The sequence below is a fragment of the Gasterosteus aculeatus genome, chromosome 21 (assembly GCF_964276395.1).
Source record: "Gasterosteus aculeatus chromosome 21, fGasAcu3.hap1.1, whole genome shotgun sequence".
NCBI lineage: Eukaryota > Metazoa > Chordata > Actinopteri > Perciformes > Gasterosteidae > Gasterosteus > Gasterosteus aculeatus.
In genome coordinates this window covers 2,088,084-2,108,241 of record NC_135708.1, presented here as the reverse complement: position 1 = coordinate 2,108,241, position 20,158 = coordinate 2,088,084, and the positions used below count along the sequence as shown (strand labels likewise).

General features: G+C 45.1%; 1 protein-coding gene and 1 long non-coding RNA gene across 2 annotated transcripts in view; one reads left to right on the top strand and one right to left on the bottom strand.

The window, feature by feature from the left end:
- The window catches only part of LOC144390233 (uncharacterized), a 145,473-nt gene that overhangs the window by 110,106 nt on the left and 15,209 nt on the right, over positions 1-20,158 (bottom strand). The gene's annotated exons all lie outside the window — the stretch shown is intronic.
- LOC144390377 (uncharacterized) lies at positions 1,632-3,079 on the top strand. Its single transcript, XR_013454413.1, has 2 exons — positions 1,632-2,268; positions 2,348-3,079. It is a non-coding gene; the product is annotated as an uncharacterized LOC144390377 (long non-coding RNA).

Below are 20,158 nucleotides of genomic sequence, written 5' to 3'. Positions count from 1 at the left end.
AGGAAGAACACAAACATATAGGGGTCCCCCGTGGCCTGATGCCAGGGGCTGATAACAGGACCCCTGCAGCTCTCCAGACCCCCTTGGCCATAAAAAGAGGACGTACCAAAGAACACCGAGCGCTCCCATTGGCCGAGGACAGTGACATTTATTTATGGACCTCAAGTTCATAAGAAGAGATTGCGCCAAAGGATCGATCTCTTTCGCCTGACTTCCCGTTAGTGACAGATCGAGACAACACAACGTTGTTTGGTTTCTTTTCTTTCCCTCCAATTCCCAAGTTTCAGTCTTAATCTCGCTGGACGAACTTAAGACTCGCGCTCCACTACGTCCCGCTTCCTTTTCCCTTTTGATTTCATTCCTGTTGACTCCAGAGGACCGGAGAGACAGCTGCTCTCTGACCCCCCGCCGCCTCTGTTCCCAACGAGAAGTTCGGACCCCACGGCCGAAATCGCCTTCATCCACTGAGTTTCCCTACGCGGAGCTCAACTGTCCTCAGTCAGCTGGAAGCTGATGACCAACGCCCATCAAACAGTAAGACTGGTTTTCTGGGCAGACTAATTTAGCGTGTTGATATGAACTTGATGTTTATTTGATTTGTTCAGTCATAACGTGGTACGATAGAGTCCGGATCAACGAATCCGCTACCTTTGATTTATGTTTGAATGTGTACCTGCAAATGTCGTAATGTCCCCTGTTGATCTGATGCTGTGATACGTTTGCTGTAAGAGAGTGAAAGCGCCGACTGTGTTACGCTGCTGAATGATGTCTCATGGTCAGAATAGTTATTTTCTTGTCTTTTCCCGGGTCTCCGCCGTGAGATCCGTTTGCCTGTGGTTTCATTTCGTATCGCCAGCCACATCGTTGGTTCTGTAACTGCACAACTGTTGTTGAGCGCAACCCCACCGCCGTTCCTTCCCTGCACCCCCCTCGTCTCCCCCCCTCTCTCTCACCCCCCTCTGTGCTCACACACACACACACACACACACACACACACACACACACACTCTGGTTTTGATTGCTTGTTTAGTGAGTAGGTTTAAAATAAGTGTTATGGGGATTGTTGGTTGCAGTTATAGGTGATCTTGATCGGTGTTCCTGTGAGTTAATAAACCTGTTATACTTTAAAGAACCGTTTTCCTGTGTTTACTTGTGCATTTATATGGTGGTGACCGTTGACATACATCGCCAGTGCTCAAACTTAACTCCTTCCAACATCTTCACTCTCAAGGAGTGAATATCAATTATGAGACTTGATTTATAGTATTGGTTATTGGTCCCTGTTAGCTCAGGGTGGTGCCCCGTTATTTATTCATTCTGGAAGGATGCCCAGACATATAACTGTTATCAGAAAGTAGTTTACAATGGGGGGGTGAGAGTGTGGCAGAGCACCCCCCTACAGAAAATACACCACAACAGACGACAGGATGATTTCTATGACTGCCTGCGAAGACCGCGAGCAAATGGTGGCTAATAGAGGCCGTAAGAGCAGGAGAGAACAGCCGTACCCTCTTACAGACTGCGATGTCACGAGAGGCTCGGTCTTGGAAGGGAGCTACGTTCACCGGAGATGGCTGTAACTACTATGGCTCCATCTGCTGGTGGAGGTAGGAACTCCACCCCGAAACTCAGAGCATTCCCCTCACACCTGAAACCCATCAGGGTGTGACGACCTGGAGGCCTCCATGAGGGCGGAAGACACACCGCTGAGGGAGGAGAGACGAGCTGCAGATTGGGCCCGCGGCAGAAGAGCAGACCAAGACAGAAGGATTCCCGAATGCAGGAGAGACCGAGAGGACGGTGTTCTCTCTTTAAAGAAGTGGATTTCCGTTTCCCCTCCAAAGACAAGACATTTGTTAAGTTTTACTGGCGAAGATCGACCGAAGCCTGAGTTACTCCCTGTTTTGACTGTTTTCTGTTTAATCTGAAGGACGTAAATTAAAACCTTTGTTTGCATTTTTGAACTCTGTCCTCGCACTATTTGAACTACCCCGGAGAGAGCGGCGGCGCCTCTCGTGACGTCACAAGACAAAGCGTAGAACACGTGGTTCCCGCTCATTTCCTTTGTTCAGTGGTGTGACTGGCCCGCTTTGCTAAAAGGGTTTAGTCAAATTGACGAAGCGATCAAGAGAGACAGAGTCAGGCTTACGGGGTTGTTAGAAAACGTCTTGTTTACGACAATACACCGGTTGCTATGCAACTTGGTATGCCGGCTACCTTGTGTAGACCGACAATCATCCAACCCTTGATCATCTAAAAGAACGACAGGTGTGTTGTTCAATTGTTCTGTGTAGATCTGTAACCGGGGTTCAATCATGCAGAATCCTAAAAATGTTTTTACTTTCAGACGCTTAAAACGTCAGCGTCCCTCCAATGAACTCCCCCCTCTTCTCCACCACCTCCATCTCTGATTCACACACTCCCACAGCCAGGGCCTATGAACACACAGGAAGAGAAGGCCTGTGAACCTCACCAGGTGTTTAAGGATTCTGGAATATGTTAGAATCTGGGTGCTACATCTGCTGAACAAGGTCTGGCTTAAATACAATGTAGAGATTGGTTATGGCTGTCAGACAAATAATCCCAGTCAGAAAAAACATCCTTGTTTGGAGCAATGCGACTGCTTCTACCAACTACACTTTGAACCGATAATGAAAAGTTTGTGGAATGAGAACTTCATATCCGCCGTCTCCCTGTTTATGGCTGTGGATCATCTTCATGTCGACTGGTACCACATCCAGGAGGCTGCGCAAGTTCTTTTAAACCATCTGAATTATGTGGACAATGCGTATGATACCATCCAAAACATGTATGAGACAATGGACGGGGAAGACAGACAAAATGAATCAACTAACAAAGCTTGACAAGTGGTGGGAAGAAGTACGAGAGCAGAATGAGGAGTGGGAGGTACCCGATGATGATGAGACTGACGTCGACGTGTAAAAACCAAACATGCTGAGAGAAAAAATGAAGTGAACATCTTGAGTGTCCTGTAACGTGATTTTAAAAACGAATGTTATTCTTCAGACTACCGCTGATATGTTTTGTATAACAGAAATAAAACACATTTGTGCTCATTGGTACTTTGACACTATCATGGAAGGGACGCTGCAGATGTATTATGATCCAGCACATCCCGAAGGATTGGGCAGTGTGGCCGAACTGCCGTTAGAGAAGGAACCGGGGCGACGCCGTCAATGTCCGCGGTGAATTCATTTTTATTGGAGCAGGACGCGTATCCGCTGCACGCTGAGGCAGCCGTACATTGTCCGAGGAACAGGGTGTTGGTCAGCGGTATCGACAGACAGTTTCAGATGGATCCTGTTGATATGGGAGAATATGCAGAGTATCGATGTATCTTCCAAATACGTGTGAGTTAGATGTCTTTCTAACAAATCGGGCTCCACTGTCGCCAGAGCCTTTAAAGACATTCTGAGTGAGGGCCGTATACCAGTGAGACTGCAAACTGACCAAGGGACAGAGTCTTATAATAAGCCGTTTAGGAGACTGTTGGATCCACATAAAATGACACATTTTTCAACCTCAAACGAGACCAAAGCAAGTGTGGTGGACATACAAGACACGAATGTGGAGATATTTAACATCTGTTCACTCCGATATGTGGACGTGGTTCTAGATCTTATAGACGTGTAGAACAACTCTCATCACAGATCTATAGAAATGGCTCCATCGGCTGTAAACAAAGACAATGAAAAGGTTGTTGGCTTCAAATTAAAGGGGGACACCGTGAGAATATCAAAACTCTGAGGTGTTTAGGAAGGGTTATAAACTAACATTCCCCGATGAGCATTTTATAATACCAGTGTATGGCCAGAGATGCACCAGTTTATAAGCTCACACACTGTGCGGGTGAGTCTGTGAAAGGGGCGTTTTACGAGAGGGAGCTGCAAAAGGTAATTATAGGTCAAAACAAAGTCTTTAAAATAGAAAAAATCCTGGACAGAAGTTAAGAAGCAGGTGATGGTAAAATGGAGAGGCTGGCCGGATAAGTTTAATACGTGTGTCTTAGAAAAAGACATTGTGGACGTGTGATTAAAAAGACAAACGCACACACCGTAAGAGGTCACTCTTTATGTCACGCTACCAAGTAACGCCTCATTCCAGGTATATCCTAAGAATGAGATATGGAATTATAGGTGGGGTGGGGGTTTGTGACTCTATACAGGCAATAACTAAAGCGATTCATTTACCACTTAGTAGTTACCCTCCTCTGGCGGGTGTATCGATGCATTATAGCCGTGTTATAAATCCCATCTACTTCCTGCGAGTGGCGTCGGAGTCAACTATGACCTTTGAAGGACATCTGGCGGCAATACTGGGCTTTAAACACAGGGAACCTTTTCCATTACCCTCAAACACCAAATCCCTTTTTGCCCCATAGCAGACATTCATGCAGCTTGTTACACTTTATACGTATTCTCTCTGATGACTGCGGCAGCTGCACACTAGAAAGACAGACGGCTGGCAGTAACACGGAATGACTTTGGCCACGGATACTCCCTGTTCTGTTTTAATCTGGAGCCTGGCGACGGCCACTCGGGGAACGGGTCACTAATTAAGACAGGAAATGTTCGATTGGAGGTCCGTTTGAGAACAGCTCTGCCCCGGACTATAAATCTCATTTGTTATTCTGTTTTTGACTCATGGAGATATTAAACCAGCGACCAGTGTTGATAGATAACTTCTAAAAAACCCAACGAACACCGTAGAGTTGACAAGCGTTGGTAATGGCACAGATTTTATGGGAGTTCTAGCTTGTGATCCACTTCCTAAATGTGCATTGCACAAGTATCCGGCTATGATGATTGTAAACACGCACCAGGTTGGCTCTTTATATCACAAAGCACAAGCACGGTTTTTCTTTGATAGTTTTGGAAACCCTCCAAATTATGAAGCATTCCCGCATGAAATAGTTAATTTTCTCAATTATAACTGCACAGACGTGTCTTATTCTAGAATAATCTTGCTACGGAATCTTGTATGGACATAATTTAGTTAATAACGATGCAATGGTCTGTCATTTTTTTCACAAAATACACCCCTCTGTGTGCTGTGGGGATACTTTTTCATGTGTACAATGTGCGATCTAATGTCGAAATATAATTTTATTCATTTTATCAGTCTTGTTGCCGATATAATACAATACATAAAACAAAAAAATGTGGATTAAGTATATTCAAAAGTGACATAAAACAAAATAATAGGCATTCACTACATTTGTTATAAAAAAACAACACAATTACATGTCAAAGAATAATGAAATCTTAAAGGTTTAACCATGAATAACCCATCAGCCAATGAGATTTAGCCTTTTTGGCCTTTGGGGTCTCAAAGGTTCTGCTATCTAGAGACCGACTAGTCTAAGACCTCGGACTGAATGAGGCCTGAAGGGGTGTTTTTATACAAAACCTCCACCCGATGGGTGTAGAAGGGTCTAAAACATTATACAGTGACACTTTTCACCAGGTCATACAAACGTGTGCCTTTGATCATTACATTACATGTTATTTAGCAGACGCTTTTATCCAAAGCGACTTACATTACACTTTTTTTTAAACCCATGGCTTTTTCACATTTTTGCCCGGGGAGCAATTAGGGGTTAGGTGTCTTGCTCAGGGACACTGCGACGTGGAACATGGGGCAGCCTGGAATCGAACCAACAACCTTGTGCTTCGCAGCACACCTTCTCTAACCCCTGCGCCACGACGACCCCCATCAGTGATCATTTGATCACTGATGATAATCTCGCCCTCGTCTGTCCATTATGTGCATTCAGCATGTTTCCTACTTTTTTTAGCCATGTGTCGGATGACATTACTCCAAATCACATCTCTTCTGAGCCCTTCATCAACATCTGTTGAGGCACAGCTGCTTTCATGGGGTGGTAGTGATGGAGACAATACGCCCGTCTCCCGCTCGCCCTGTCGCACCACAGACAAGTGTCTCTGTAAAATACCACCATGTGTTTGAGATTTCTATGATGTACGTATTTGGTAAAAACATTTTGAACTTCTATATCATTACTGCTGGCATTCATTAAATGGTCTCTGATGAGTCGGTTGTCTTTGTCCTGTGGTAGTAAAACATCATCACAGAGACTCTGGTAAGCCCTCTACAACGTATATAAAGGCTGCCAACATGAATAAATGTGCACCATGTTATCAAAACGCTGTGAAATATTCTTGATAAAGAGTCTTTGCTGGATTCGATGGTCCTCACTACCAAACTAAAGGGATGTTGTAGCCGCGCATCAAACCCTTGATCCCCATTAGTAGCCAGAGGGCAGCGTGGTGTAATCGGGCAACACCCGCCGCTTATTGTTCACCACTTGGACTTTCCTTTTTAAGACGGAACCTCTTCTTGTCCCGTTTGATGGTTTCAGACGGTCAACGTATGTGTGCTGTGATTGGCTACAGCAGATGGAACGAGACCAATCAGCGCGTGGGGCGGGACAACAGCCGCGTCACGGCCATTTAACGCGACGCCTTTGCATGTGACGCTGGTTTTACCTTGTAGCGTGTCGTGTGCGTAACATACAAACTGTGTGACGTCGTCTTCTTCGGCCCGGACACACACATCACATGTTTAGTTGGTCAGTCACCAAGATGTGGCCCAAGGGGGGGAACCCGATCGCCGGCCCCTGATGTAAAGACAACGCTGTCTGTGTCGCAGTACAACAGCCTCTCCTGCAGCTTATCTAGCAAGTCGTAAAGCATCAACCTGGCGTGGGCCGTTGTCATGGCTCCTGTGAAGACATTTACGTCTCTTACACCAGAGTTGCTGCTGTCTGCATGACGCCACTGCACCAAAGCCGCCTCATCTGGGATCAAACAGAATTGTCTCACATCCAACTGGTCGTGAACATGAACTGTGATCAGCTCACATGTTACTCCTCATGCTAAACCGGCCCCACAGAGAGTTTGTTACAGCTCCTCATGGCTTTGTGGACACACATTTAGTCTGGGTTTAGCTGAATGTCCTCCTTTTATTTCTCCCCATCAGCCTGTGTTTTGACGTGGCCCCGATAGCCTGATGCCTCCTGCTTGCATTTCATGAACGTCTTCACATGTCCACTAAACAATGTGCTTGTTTTGTTGGGAGAATGCCAGACTTCATGGGTGGACACAATCCGCTGACCCTTTTCCACAGACGTCTGTAGCTCCAGGGACCCGAACCCCAGACAGCTGCCTCTCTCTCTCACTGTGAACACACTCACAAGGTCGGTTCAAAGTGTCAGCACACAACCCGCACAGCGGGAACATGAGCTTTCCATGACATCTGTACGGCAAGACGGGGAGAAACAGCCCTCGGGGGGCACTGTGCACTTTATGAAGCCGTAGTAATTATCCATGGACTCAGAATCCCTGACGATAATCTGGAGGTGGCCGACGGGATGCTGTTTGTTTCTCTGTACAGTTGGATACAGACTTGTAAAGTCCTAGTATCTGATTTTTTCATCATCGCAGACCTTGTGGTACAACTTCATAGCATCTGTACGCCGGCCAAAGAGCCTTTGTAGGATCCAGACGTTTGTGCTGTTTGTACGTGGCCATAAAGGCCTGTACAGAAGCGCTGGATGGTTCTGATGAGGCCCACTCACACTCCCACATCAGCACAACGTTCAAACCCTGTTGTTTCTGCAGGGCATCTGTTCTCTCCATCAGCGCCTTGTGTTGTTACCATACGGGACTTTGGTGACGGGGTTCATGTCGCTCTGTACGCGACATTTGACACATCCGGGAAAAAAACAACCGGCCGATTCATAACAAGCGAATTCTAACCGTCCACATAGAACGGAGCAGACTGGTGCTCCCCGTGGTTGAGTGCATGTCTGATGTCAATATTCTCCGTGTGGGACACGTATTCAGGCCACTGCATGGAAACATCAGAATACGTCTTCTTGTGTCTTGTGGAGCCCCTCGTGTGTCAGAGCCACCGTGTCCCGCGGGAGGAACAAGGTTCTGAACACACCCAAACAGCTGGATGGCAAAGTGGTGAGAGGAACAGGGTGGAGCTGCGTGCGTTCTAGGAATGTTCCACCATGAATGGAGCACGCGCTCCACAACGCCTCTACATCATTGACTCAGCAGGCTGAGCTCTGCCTGGAAATCACATTTCTCTCCACAAACTGTGCTGCACCACCTCATGGAGGAAGTTTGTTCAGTGTCACACGTCTCGTACCCGTAGTAAGACGGGTCGGGGTCTCTGCCAACGTAGTATTCATTCGCCCTCGTGTTGAACTTGTGTGGAAAATAACCTTTTTCCAGATCCTCAAACCCCAACGCCGCGGGTGTTTGTGCCAAACGCATGCGTAGAAAACTAAGTGAGTCTTCTGATGTCTGCTGGTCTGCGTTGTCATACATCAGCGTGACTCCCACTCATGACCACCGTGGGCCGGATCTTCTGTTTTACAAGATACTCCAGGATGATAGAGTTGTCAAACCAGATGCATTGTGGGCTCTGGATGTATAAGCTGTGTGTTCTGGTCTTGTGTCGTTCCTCACAAGGTGCTTACCGTTATGAACGCGTGTCTCACAGTCATACAACATGTGTGCTGTTTGAGGCTCTTTCTTTTCACTGGGTTGAATGAAGCATTCATGCTCGTCCTCACCCTCCATTTGTGGCTCCACAGTGGAAACACACGTCGGCTTGCATGTGTGCGCTTTTTACCGCCTCTGTGTGTTTCTCCACACGCCTCACAGTATTTCACAGCGTCACACGGTACGACGGCGTGTACTGCTTCTGGACGCTTGTGCTGATCAAAACCATATTTAGATTCACATCTGCGTTCACAGTCGCTGCGTTTGTGTGTGTTGGACATTGTGTTGTATAACAGCTGTTTCCAGTGAGCCGGGTCTCATATGTCTGGTACCAATACTGACATACACATGTAGCCCAAACAATCCGGTCTTATTTCCAATCCTGTGCTGGTGCTCATTGTATAGATGGAGCCACACTGTCTGCAGGTGGGGTGTGTCGTGTGTTCTGAAGCCCTGCAGGCGTTTACGACCTGTCACATGGTGGAAGATGATGACCTTCAGCCCCAGATACCTTTCAAAAGCCGCCACATCGGCATATGTTCATTTAGAAGGAGCGTCCTTGTCTGGGCGGATGAAACGTGCTAAACACAGATTGTTATCCCTGTTGTTTGCTGCGTACAGAAGACAATATCTGATCACAGGGGATGTTTCCTAGATTTAAACGGGCCCCACCGCCTCCGCTTCCATTTCCTGCCACGGAGACCACGATGTCCAGTTCATGGTCCGTTATAGAGTCACCGTCACTTTGCAGCACATGAACAGATCTACATGGTACGAGTCGTCTGCGTGGAGAACGGTTTGCACGCCGCTGGCCAACGACGCTCCATGTGACACAACATGGAGAACGCCGCCTTCATCAACACGGACTGACTCTGACGTTCCACCGCTCACTTTATTTCTCACCTCACTCGTCACTTTCTGTTGGCTGGTGTACTTTATCTTAAAGTTGAAATGTAACTTTTATTCCTTTATGTTTAAACTAACCCATCGCCTTATAGGCTGTACTTTATCCTCCAATGATGGAGCAGTTCTCCGCTGCGCGTCGGGCCTAACAACGCCCCCCAACTCTTACATTATTGAAGATAAAGTGCTGCTTTTATAATACGGTTACCAGCCACATTATGAACAGTAAGTAAATAGCTGCTTTCAGCACTAAACAGTTGTAGCCAACAAACGTTGTGTGTCTCATTTCAGGAGTCTAGAGACAAAATAGTCCCCGTACGTGCAGGTAAACAGCATCGGGTGCTGCAGCGTCTCATTCATTCACATCGCTCATGACGTCCACCTTCATTGTCCGGTTGTGGAATCTCGCGTTGACCCAAACTGATCATTTGTGGGATCTCTGGTCTCTTCTCGGCGATCGCCACTGAGCTGAACACTGAAATGTCAACGAACGGCACAAAATCTGACCTGTTACTTTGTGTGCAGTGATACGGAACGCTCGGGTCAATGTGACCAGCAACTGTACATTATGGCTCAATAATGCACCGCGACTCACTCTCAACCAATCAGAGCGCTGCATTTCATCTACCCGTATTATAATATGCTACAAGCTGCTAGAGGTTTAGAGCTTAACAACAGGAATCCAAAGGGATGCATTTTACTTCAGGAGAACCTGAACGTGTTTCTATTTAGTCTCTAAAGAATGTCTTGTCTTCTATGAGGTCAAACACTACGTTGTGTTACCAGAACCTGCTGCAAACCCACAACTGGTTAATTACTATTTGTTCTGTCTGAGTCAATTGAAGGTATAAGGGCCCATTATAAATGCCTCTCATCCTCTCATCAGCAGATCTCATGTCATGGGAGGAATAGGTGCATGGGAGTCCTTACTGAATGATGTATGATCAGTGTGTACAAATACATGAAATGAGCATACTGGGTACAGTTATACAGTATATTCATTAGGTATTTATTCCTCAAAGGAAACAGAACAAACTCCCAAATACAACAGTAACAAGCAGCATGTTGATGTATAAGCTGAATATCAGTTAGCAGAGGAGCGTTGGGGACACAGGAAGTCACTGGTGACCTCTCTGTGACCTCTAGCTTGGGTTAGACCACTTCCTGTTCAACAAAGGAGACGGCGGTATGAGGATCATCAGACTGTGTGGTTAATGCTGCTAATCACCACTCTCATTCATTCACATTGATTTATTATTAACATTATTGTTTAATGTTTCTTTTGTAAAATGGGACATGAGGTGTTTCTCCTAAACAACCTCCATCAGTCCATGTATGAATGTGATGTGATTTCCTCTGAGCATAATACTAATAACTCTGTAGTACCTTGGATGAGCTCGTAGATGTTGCAGTAGTTGGTGCCGTGGTCTTTAACGGCATACCAGGTCTCAGAGATGGACATGGCCTGCAGACAGTTACAGCTCTGTGTTAAATGAAAGAGAAAGAGACACTGTGCTTCTCCTGCAGCCACTCGGCTGGCTGCAGGAGAAGATCCTCTTCCTTACTCCCTTTCACAAAGACATTGCAGGTCTTTGGTCTCTTTGGCTGATGTTCCCGTTTATTACTCTTCACAAATGACAAAACAACTCGATGTGACTTGGCTTCCTGGTCTGGCTCGGTGTGTCTGCTTTGCAGTAAAAACGCTGTGATCTCCCCGTCAGCCATGCATCATTACCTGAGTCAGCACTTTAGTTGGGAGTGAAAAGCTACGGAAAGGTGACAGCAGGAGAAGAAGTGACAGGAGGCCAGCCGGTAGTTGATGTGCTCCACGTAGCGTGTGAAGGGAGTGGTGTGTTTGGCTGCTATGAAGTGGACACAAGCAGACTGCAGCTGCACAGAGAACACGTACTAGTTAACTAAAAGTCATTTCACTCACTTACACTTTCATATAAAAGACTGAAAAGACATGAACTAAATACACTTTCAGCTGAAATACGTGTGTGTGTCACAGACAGACAGCAACGGTCTCACATGTTTTCACAAGGTCGCTGACGGTCAACCACCTTAATCACATTATTTAAACAAAGTGACCTGTTCAAACTATTTAAGAGAAGCGCTTCAATTTCTACCTTCTACACGTTATTTATTGTAATCAAATCCTCTGCAGTTCATTGGTTGGTGTTTGTCAGCCTCTGTGGCTGTAACACACTCGTCTTACCAACTTAATAACACAAGTTGACCAATGGTTGGGGACCATTTAGTGGCCTTCATTAGTCTCTGGATACTTGGGGCACATTAGTATTTATAAAGCCCGTCCTTGGCCTGCTCTCCTCTTTTCTTACTAGCTACTATATGTTCTCCCCTAGAAATCCATCAAAGTAGCATGAAAGCCTTGGGAGTTCAGTCTGTAGTGACCCTGAATATATGAACCATGAATGTAGACCTTGTGACGGCACCACAAGAAGAGTTTGTGGACATTCAGTCATTAGCGTTGCCAGGCAACAGCCTTGTTTGCACAGATGGTTTGTGTCATGTGACAGTATTTGGTTGTTTTGGTGGGGACCAATAATTGGGACTATCGTTGTCATCCACACACACCTGGTACAGACACCTGTGTCCTCCCATGGTGCAGCCAGCCATGGTTCTCCACATGTTAGTCTGTGACAGCAGGGATTCATAAACCACTCTGCAAGGTGTCCCAAAGTACCTGCGTGAGAAAATACAGCACCGTGCTCACTGAACGTGTGTTTAGGTGCACGGGACCACTCGGCTTGTCAACACGCAGCACTGCAGCTTGCAAATGAAACGGCGCCATCTAGTGGACATTAGCTGTACATGTTGGTCTGAGGCTTCATGACAACTGTGTCTCATCTTTATTAGGAAGCCTTTAAAGGCTACAGGTCACATTCTAGTCACAACACAACATATATGTATATATATATGTTCAATTCTGTTTGGCTTCCAAACTCTCAGCCAATGAGTGTCAACAGAAGACGACATGTCCCACCACATGTCCCTTCTGTCTCAGGGACTGTAAGAAGAATGAAGATCAGTTAAACTCTTTCTCCCTGTCGCCCTTCACTCATGTTTCCCTCAACAAAACATCTCATGGTGGAGCTGAATAAGAATTCACTTCATTATTCTGATGTTACCAACGATGGCTTGACAGAGAAGCACCATCTTCTCCAGTATGGTCTGGTATGTATGCTCCAGAGTCCAATCTCACATGTTGAACTAATGGACACTAGAAGACCACATGTTCATTACATAGCTCTTAATCCAGGGACAGGATGAGACGTTTCACCATTTCAATCGTCGTCATCGTCATCATCTCGATCTTCATCATCTCCAATTCGTCTCCAATTCTTGGACGTCTGGTTCCACTTCATCTAAAGAAAAGCATGTTTGATGAGCACACTCACCCCGTCACACTGCTTGGTTGTTGAATTTATCTTCCTGTAATTCTCTTTGTAACCATTTTTAAAATAACCAATAAAGTTCATAAATCTGGTAGATTCCTTCAATCTCAATCTCCTCAAGAGATTTTCCTTCTTCCAAGAGACCCTTTCTCCATTGCCAGGAGAAGCTTTGAGATTTTTGACTTTTTCTGAGACACCCTGAAAAGACAGAAGTGTCCTCTGACGGGTAGAAACATGCCATCAGCTTGTGTTTGTCCTCCAGTGTGGAGAAGTATAAAGTGAATGTGAGACAGTCGTGTACTACTGTATTCTCCCAATGAGCCACATGTAGAGTCTCGCTGTGTGAAAGAAGAATACTTTCTAACTCACATGATTGACACAAAATGCACCCAAAGCATCTTCTGCTGTTGGAGCAGCTAAATACAGAAGGTCAAATCTCTCTTCTTCACTTTTACTGGGACTTTAAGGGCCGGTTAACTTGTAAAAACCCACATATGGGGAATAAAAGGGAACATAAAGGCACCATTGAGCGCCACGGCCAACAAGAATCCCCATATTGTACGTTATCTCCTGGCCTGAACATCTCTCCTTCACAGCAAACAGGCACACGTGTGGCCTTCCTTTCACACTCATGTTTGTAACTCTGCAGCTGCTTCATGTGCTGGAGGAAGGAGGATCATCCAGTAGTTCTACATTCAGGCTGCCTGTAGTATTGTCACTAACTTCTTTGTTCCCCACATGTCACACTTGCTGATTGACTGAGCTTCAGATGCACGGACTCACTGTGGAACTCAGGCCCACATGGGGAATGAGTTCTTTCAGTTTGGATGCTTATTGACAGGAAACAGCAGAGAGCCGGTTAGCTGAGTCGTGATGCACAGGCTGAAGTTCTGTACCACAGCCTCACCAGACACCGACTTTGGTTTACATCCATAGATTGGCCTTTCCCTGCCATTGCACATCTGGATGAGCAGATGTACCAAAGGCATTACATCAAGTTGGATAATCAGTGTAAAAGCATCACTACAGAATATAGTGCAGTGAAGGAGCAGCAGGATGCACAAACCTACATATCCATGAGAGATGGATCTCACAGGTTAGTCGGCCTTTAAAGGTCAGTTACCTTTAACTCTTCAAGAACGTTGCAAACCAGCATCCGGAAGCTTCCCATCAGGGAGCCAGGAAGTAGTCGGTGACGGTCCTCATGCGTTTGTGCGTGAGGAGGTCAAGCCGAGCCATGAAACCTGGAGAAACGTCCACATAGAATCACCTTGGAGCTTCATATCAGCCCTGGACATGGCTGGAGATCAAAGTGACCTACGATGAGTTTGACACACCTGCTTTAGAGCAGAATGAGGATGTACTTTATTGTAATCATTTCTATCAGCTACAATAACCATGTTATTAAGAGATGGAAAGTTAAAGCCGTTCCTCTTTCTGTCCACGCTGCACAACGCGTGTTTTATTGCATTTAGTGGCAATGCGGCTGCTGTTTGTCTTTTATTTTGGCGGGAAATCCCATTCAACACTTTCAATACTCCACTTTGTGAGGAGATAAACTCCACCCTGTTATCAAATGTGTGCTCGTGCTTTGTGTGTTTTTGTTGGTGACTTAAGTGTGATATTTGGTGCAGAATGAAAGCTTCAAGTTGCACCTGAAGTAGCGAGCTCAGTAGTTTGTGTTGTTGTGAGACGGCTCTGCGTGAAGGTTAATAAGGTTAATAAAGCAACTTATTCATTACTCATTTCTTTATTTACTCACTTCCTTCTTCAACATGCTGCACCACCAATGTTTCCTCTGTGCTATTGACACAGCAACAGGGCTGTAGAATAAATACACATATTATGGAGGAAATAGTACAAAAGTCAATAGTACAGCATCTTTAAAAAGGATCAGAGTATTTCATGTCAAAAGAAATAATACAGCGTGTTGAAAGCATCTTTATTTGATGGCCTGTTTAAACATGTACAGTTGTTTCCAATAAAAGTCATTTATTAACATTAGAGCCAAACAATTGTATTTCTGTTAAAGTAACACATGGAGTAAATGTTGTAAATGACATTATAGGGAATAAAAACACAAGTAACGCATATTCAATATTTCCTTGAGAGGTTTGCTGAACCATTAAAAAGCTTCTTGTTCAAAACAAACCAGATTATGTGAAATTAGATTTGATTTCACTCAACAGATTTAGAAAGATTTGAAGTTAAAATGGGCTCAAAAAGAATTACACATTCATATTTTCCTTCTTCACCTTGTTTTTATTATTGCTGATGAAGCGCGCACACACACATAAGGACACATTTGTCTCATATGGGGGGACAGATGAAAGAGCGTCTTATAAAATGTCTTCTTGAACACATAAAGATGAAGATTAAAGCCTAATTAGGAGCCAATATCTAAATGATCATCTATTGATTGAAGGAGCACAGCAGCATTAAGCTGAGCTCTTTCACACTTCCATCTGAGTCCCAGAGAGCTGTGGACCCCCCAGAGTCCAGACCAGCTCAGGTACCCCTCACCTGCTCCACCTGCATCTACACCCACATGAACCACCATCAGCTGTACAGACTGAACTATGTGGTGAGCAGAGAGGAAGGTTCTCCACCAGGAGGAGACTCTCCCTCCTGAAGAGGACACAGAGACACTGAGGAACCAGACCAGAAACTGAACCCAAACCCAGGATAAAGAGGTTCAGTGAATGTGGTGCTGAAGGTGTGGAGGTGGATCAGTGTGTCAGAGGAGACTCTGTAGAAGGACAGAGAGCCAGCAGGACAGTCCACATACACTGCTACTCTACCAGAGGAGGAGGAGGACGAGGTGATGTGTGTTTCTGTCTTATTGTGATAGACATAGTAACCTTCATCAGAGCAGCTCAGACTCCAGGACTGATCCTTGTATCCAAACACACAGTCGTCACTGTCTTCTTTCCTCCTGATTCCTCTGTAACTCACTGATACATCAACTCCTCCTCTCCACTCGACCTCCCAGTAACAGCGACCAGTCAGACCAGTTCTACACAGCAGCTGATAACAGATGTCAAATCTGTCTGGATGATCAGGATATGACTGATCCTCCTTCACATCTGTCACCTTCCTGTTGTTGTCAGACAGTTTGAGTTGTGTGTTTACTGTGTTTGTGTCGATTGTGAGTTCACAGGAATCTGATGAGAGAACAAGACACAATACAGCTGCAGTTATTAATCATGTGTTCATCTACTGACACGTTGATGATGACGTCACAGAGGTGAATGAGTGATGTCACAGTGTGAAGATGGTTGAATCTTCATGAATCAAAGCACACTTACACTTCCTCACAGCTGGTCTGAACCATCGGACTCCATCAGGCTCCACCCTGAAAGGAGGAGGGGGGTCAGAGCAGCATGGAGACATGGACATTACATCACTCTCACACACAGCTTTGTCCTTCATGTCCACATGGAGCACCTCTTCTTCTTCTACCACTACTTACAGACGACCACAGACTGTCAGTCAGGCGTCACACAGCGACGAGGTGCTGGAATATATTCATGAAGAAGATGAATGGATAACAAATAAGAAATGGACCTGTCACTGTACTTTCACCAGATGTGAATTCAAACGGGAGAAATGACGTCATGCTACAGATCAAGCTTCATGGGACGTGTGCAAAGGAACATTCACATTAAACTGTTTCATAAAGATAAAGCAGATACAGACCATTCAGTATTCACACAATGTGCATGTTTCCATGTTTCAAAATGAACAATGAACCAACAACACATGTACTATGAACACAAACAAACAGAAGAAACGCACAAGTTAGTTTATTTCGTTCCCTGTTTGGTTTTTCACACCACAGAGGCACCGACTGCTGACGTCACGTTCTGCATCATTACTGTGATATTACAGAACATCCTTATGTAAATGCATTCAACCATCTTCAAATGGATCCCTGTTGTTTTCATCATGAGACTCTAATCCATGAAGCTCTGTGATCCTCATCGCTGCTGTGAGATGCATGTACTGGTAAAATATGTTATAACATTGTTTTGTGCTAAAGTCGTGTCTCAAGTGTCCTGTATTTGACCCTGATGTGCAAAGAGCAGCATGATACAAAATGTTGCTTTGCAGCTGTGTCCTGAGAAGGGAGGACGGTCAACTCGATCTCATAGACGCTTCAAAACAAAGGACTTCTGTTCATGGCCTTGGTTCATATCTTATTCGGTACGAAAGTTCCGGATCCACGTTTTTACTTTATGTCAATTAATAATGATTTGCAGCGGCCACTGAGGAGGATCTTGTGTGTGTGTGTGTGTGTGTGTGTGTGTGTGTGTGCTGCCCTCAGCTTCACCTGGGTTCTTATCTCAACCTGCTTTGTAGCTTCTCGTAACTGGCACGGAGAATGTTCTTCACATGTGTATAAAACTCAGCGTTTTCACTGCTCGGAGACGTCATTACGCCGAGCGCTGAGATACGTGCTGCTGTGTTGGACCTCCTGCTTGCAAGCAACAGTTAGAGCCAGATGTCTGCGGAGAATTGCTCATGTAATCTTTCTCTCTTCTAAATAAATGTTAAATTTTGACTTTAATTGATCAACGTGCTGCGATTCTTCTCATCAACCAACTCGGGGGGATCGGAGATCCTGACAATTTGGGGGCTCGTCCGGGATGAGAGGTTTTCCTGCACAGGCGGATTCGATCTAAAACGCTTACACCTGCTGAACGCGACGTACTCCCAGGTCGGCCTCAAAACAAGGTAAGCAGAAAGCTGTTACATCTAATTCTGCATATTGCATAAGCTAAAGTAAGGAGTACGTTGTGAGAGTTGTAAGAGAGAGGAGTGATTTAATAAATAAATAAATGTGTGGAGAAATGCACTTAAAGAAATAAGTTTTGGAAGTACGTTCTAAGGAATTGAGAACGCAGACAGACCGAAAGGTTAAAGCATAAACTCGCGGTAATGATTGAGTCTGAGAGGTTAACATAAACTCACAGACGCATTGACTCCGGAAGGTTAGTATAAACTTTCAGAACACAGCTGTCTGCTCCGGTAAAATACATCCGAACTGGTTGACGGCTGTTAAATGGAAGGTGAATTTGATGGAGAAGTGGAGGACGGCGGCTGGGAGCCAGCGCCGCGGTATCGATGGAAAATAATAAATGACCAACTGAGGATGTGTTGGTGGCGGTGAGCGGAGACACCACTGAGATAAAGAACCATGATGTTGTGGAGCACACGGGACACGCGGTGAGAAAGGCGTTGGTTTGGCAGATAGAGCGTCACTGAGACCAGAGATTATAGACTGCTGAGAGTGTCAGCTGAAATTAGACTTAAAACCGTAGGAGAGATTGATTTACTAAAAAGAGGGGAAACAGGCATTGAAAATGAAGAGATGAGAAATAAGGAGAATTGTTGTATATAGGGTCCGATTTCTGTATTAATGTTTGTAGTTTTTGAGTCTTCTCCTAAACTCAGATAGGCTGTAAATTGTTGAGTGCTGCTATTGAGTGTAAAGTGCACGATACACTTGATACAGTGTCTTGATGATGGGAGCAAACGTCTGATCAAAGGAACATTGATAGGAAAATGTGAGAAGGTGAATGTTTGGGGAAAAAGGAAACTTCACAAAGAAATTGACAAAATAGAGGACTTGAGGTCCGTATGGTTTTCGTGTTGGATAAAAAGTAAAGCGTAGACAAAAACTGTGATGTCACGAGAGGCTCGGTCTTGGAAGGGAGCTACGTTCAGCGGCGATGGCTGTAACTACTATGGCTCCATCTGCTGGTGGAGGTAGGAACTCCACCCCGAAACTCAGAGCATTCCCCTCACACCTGAAACCCACCAGGGTGTGACGACCTGGAGGCCTCCATGAGGGCGGAAGACCCACCGCTGAGGGAGGAGAGACGAGCTGCAGAAGAGCAGACCAAGACAGAAGGATTCCCGGAGGCAGGAGAGACCGAGAGGACGGTGTTCTCTCTTTAAAGAAGTGGGTTTCCGTTTCCCCTCCAAAGACAAGACATTAGTTAAGTTTTACCGGCGAAGATCGACCGAAGCCTGAGTTACTCCCTGTTTTGACTGTTTTCTGTTGAATCTGAAGGACGTAAATTAAAACCTTTGTTTACATTTTGAACCCGGTGTCGTCGCACTATTTGAACTACCCCGGAGAGAGCGGCGGCGCCTCTCGTGACGTCACACAACCAAGAACGGTGTAATTCAGAAAAACCGCCTCCATTCGAGGGTAGAAAAAAAAAAAAAAAGGAGAGACTGATTCTCAAACAACAAGTCTGCTGCTGCAGAGCCTTTTTTTAAGCTCTCCAAGCTATTACTAAGCTTTTGATTTAAAAATAGTAGAATTGTAGACATGCATGTAGACATGCATTGAAGAAAGAAAAAGAAGATTTAAAGTCTTTAAAGCAACAACGGCTAGAATAAGCGTAATAAATCTCTGTTGAAGCAGCGGGGGTTTTATGGGAGTAAAAAGGTCACAGCAGTGAGAAGATGTGTGGGAGCAACGGTGGAGGCCAATAAGGTTTTATACCTCCTCACACACATACTGTTGAATAAAGTTAATCCTGAGTGCCATCATTTAGTGATATAATTAGGTTTATGCATCTTTCTTGAATACCATGATATATAAAGAATAAAGAGGATAAATGGTCCTTTTGCTTTTCAGTTCAGAAGAATAAGCTCATCATTACTGGGCTGTCAAAGGTCGGCCAAAAACCTTTACATGAACAAGCGGGTTGTAGATTTTATGAAATCAACTAACAGGTTGATGAGACATTGCAACTTTTAGTTTCGCTGAACTACTTTCTTTTAAAGTGTAACACTTGAATCAAGGATTTAAAATATGATGAAAAATTATTAGAAGAAATAGAAATAAACATGAAAACAAATTCAGCGCAGCAGGAAAGAAATTTGTTTTGGGGAAAAACACAGCGCGCTTATTTGGACGAATGTAAGGAAACATGGGTGAAACACACAGGTCATCACCCAGGCACTGCGGGAGTGCACAGGGAAGGGTTTAGACAGGCGGTACTGGAGGGCGTACCAGAGAGTGTGAAAGCTAAAATGATGACTAACCCAAGACCTGCCAGGTAGTGACTCTGCTGTGAGGGAGAGACATTTGTTACACCATTTACAAGACGCGACAGAAGAAGCGTCAGGAGAAGATAAACAGTTAAAGGAGCTGCAGGCTCGACTGCTGAAGCTCCAGCTCGCCAAAGTAAGACAGGAAGTGAGCGACAAGGAGCAGAAAGGGAAAGACGAGCGATAGATGGTTGCACAGGCTGC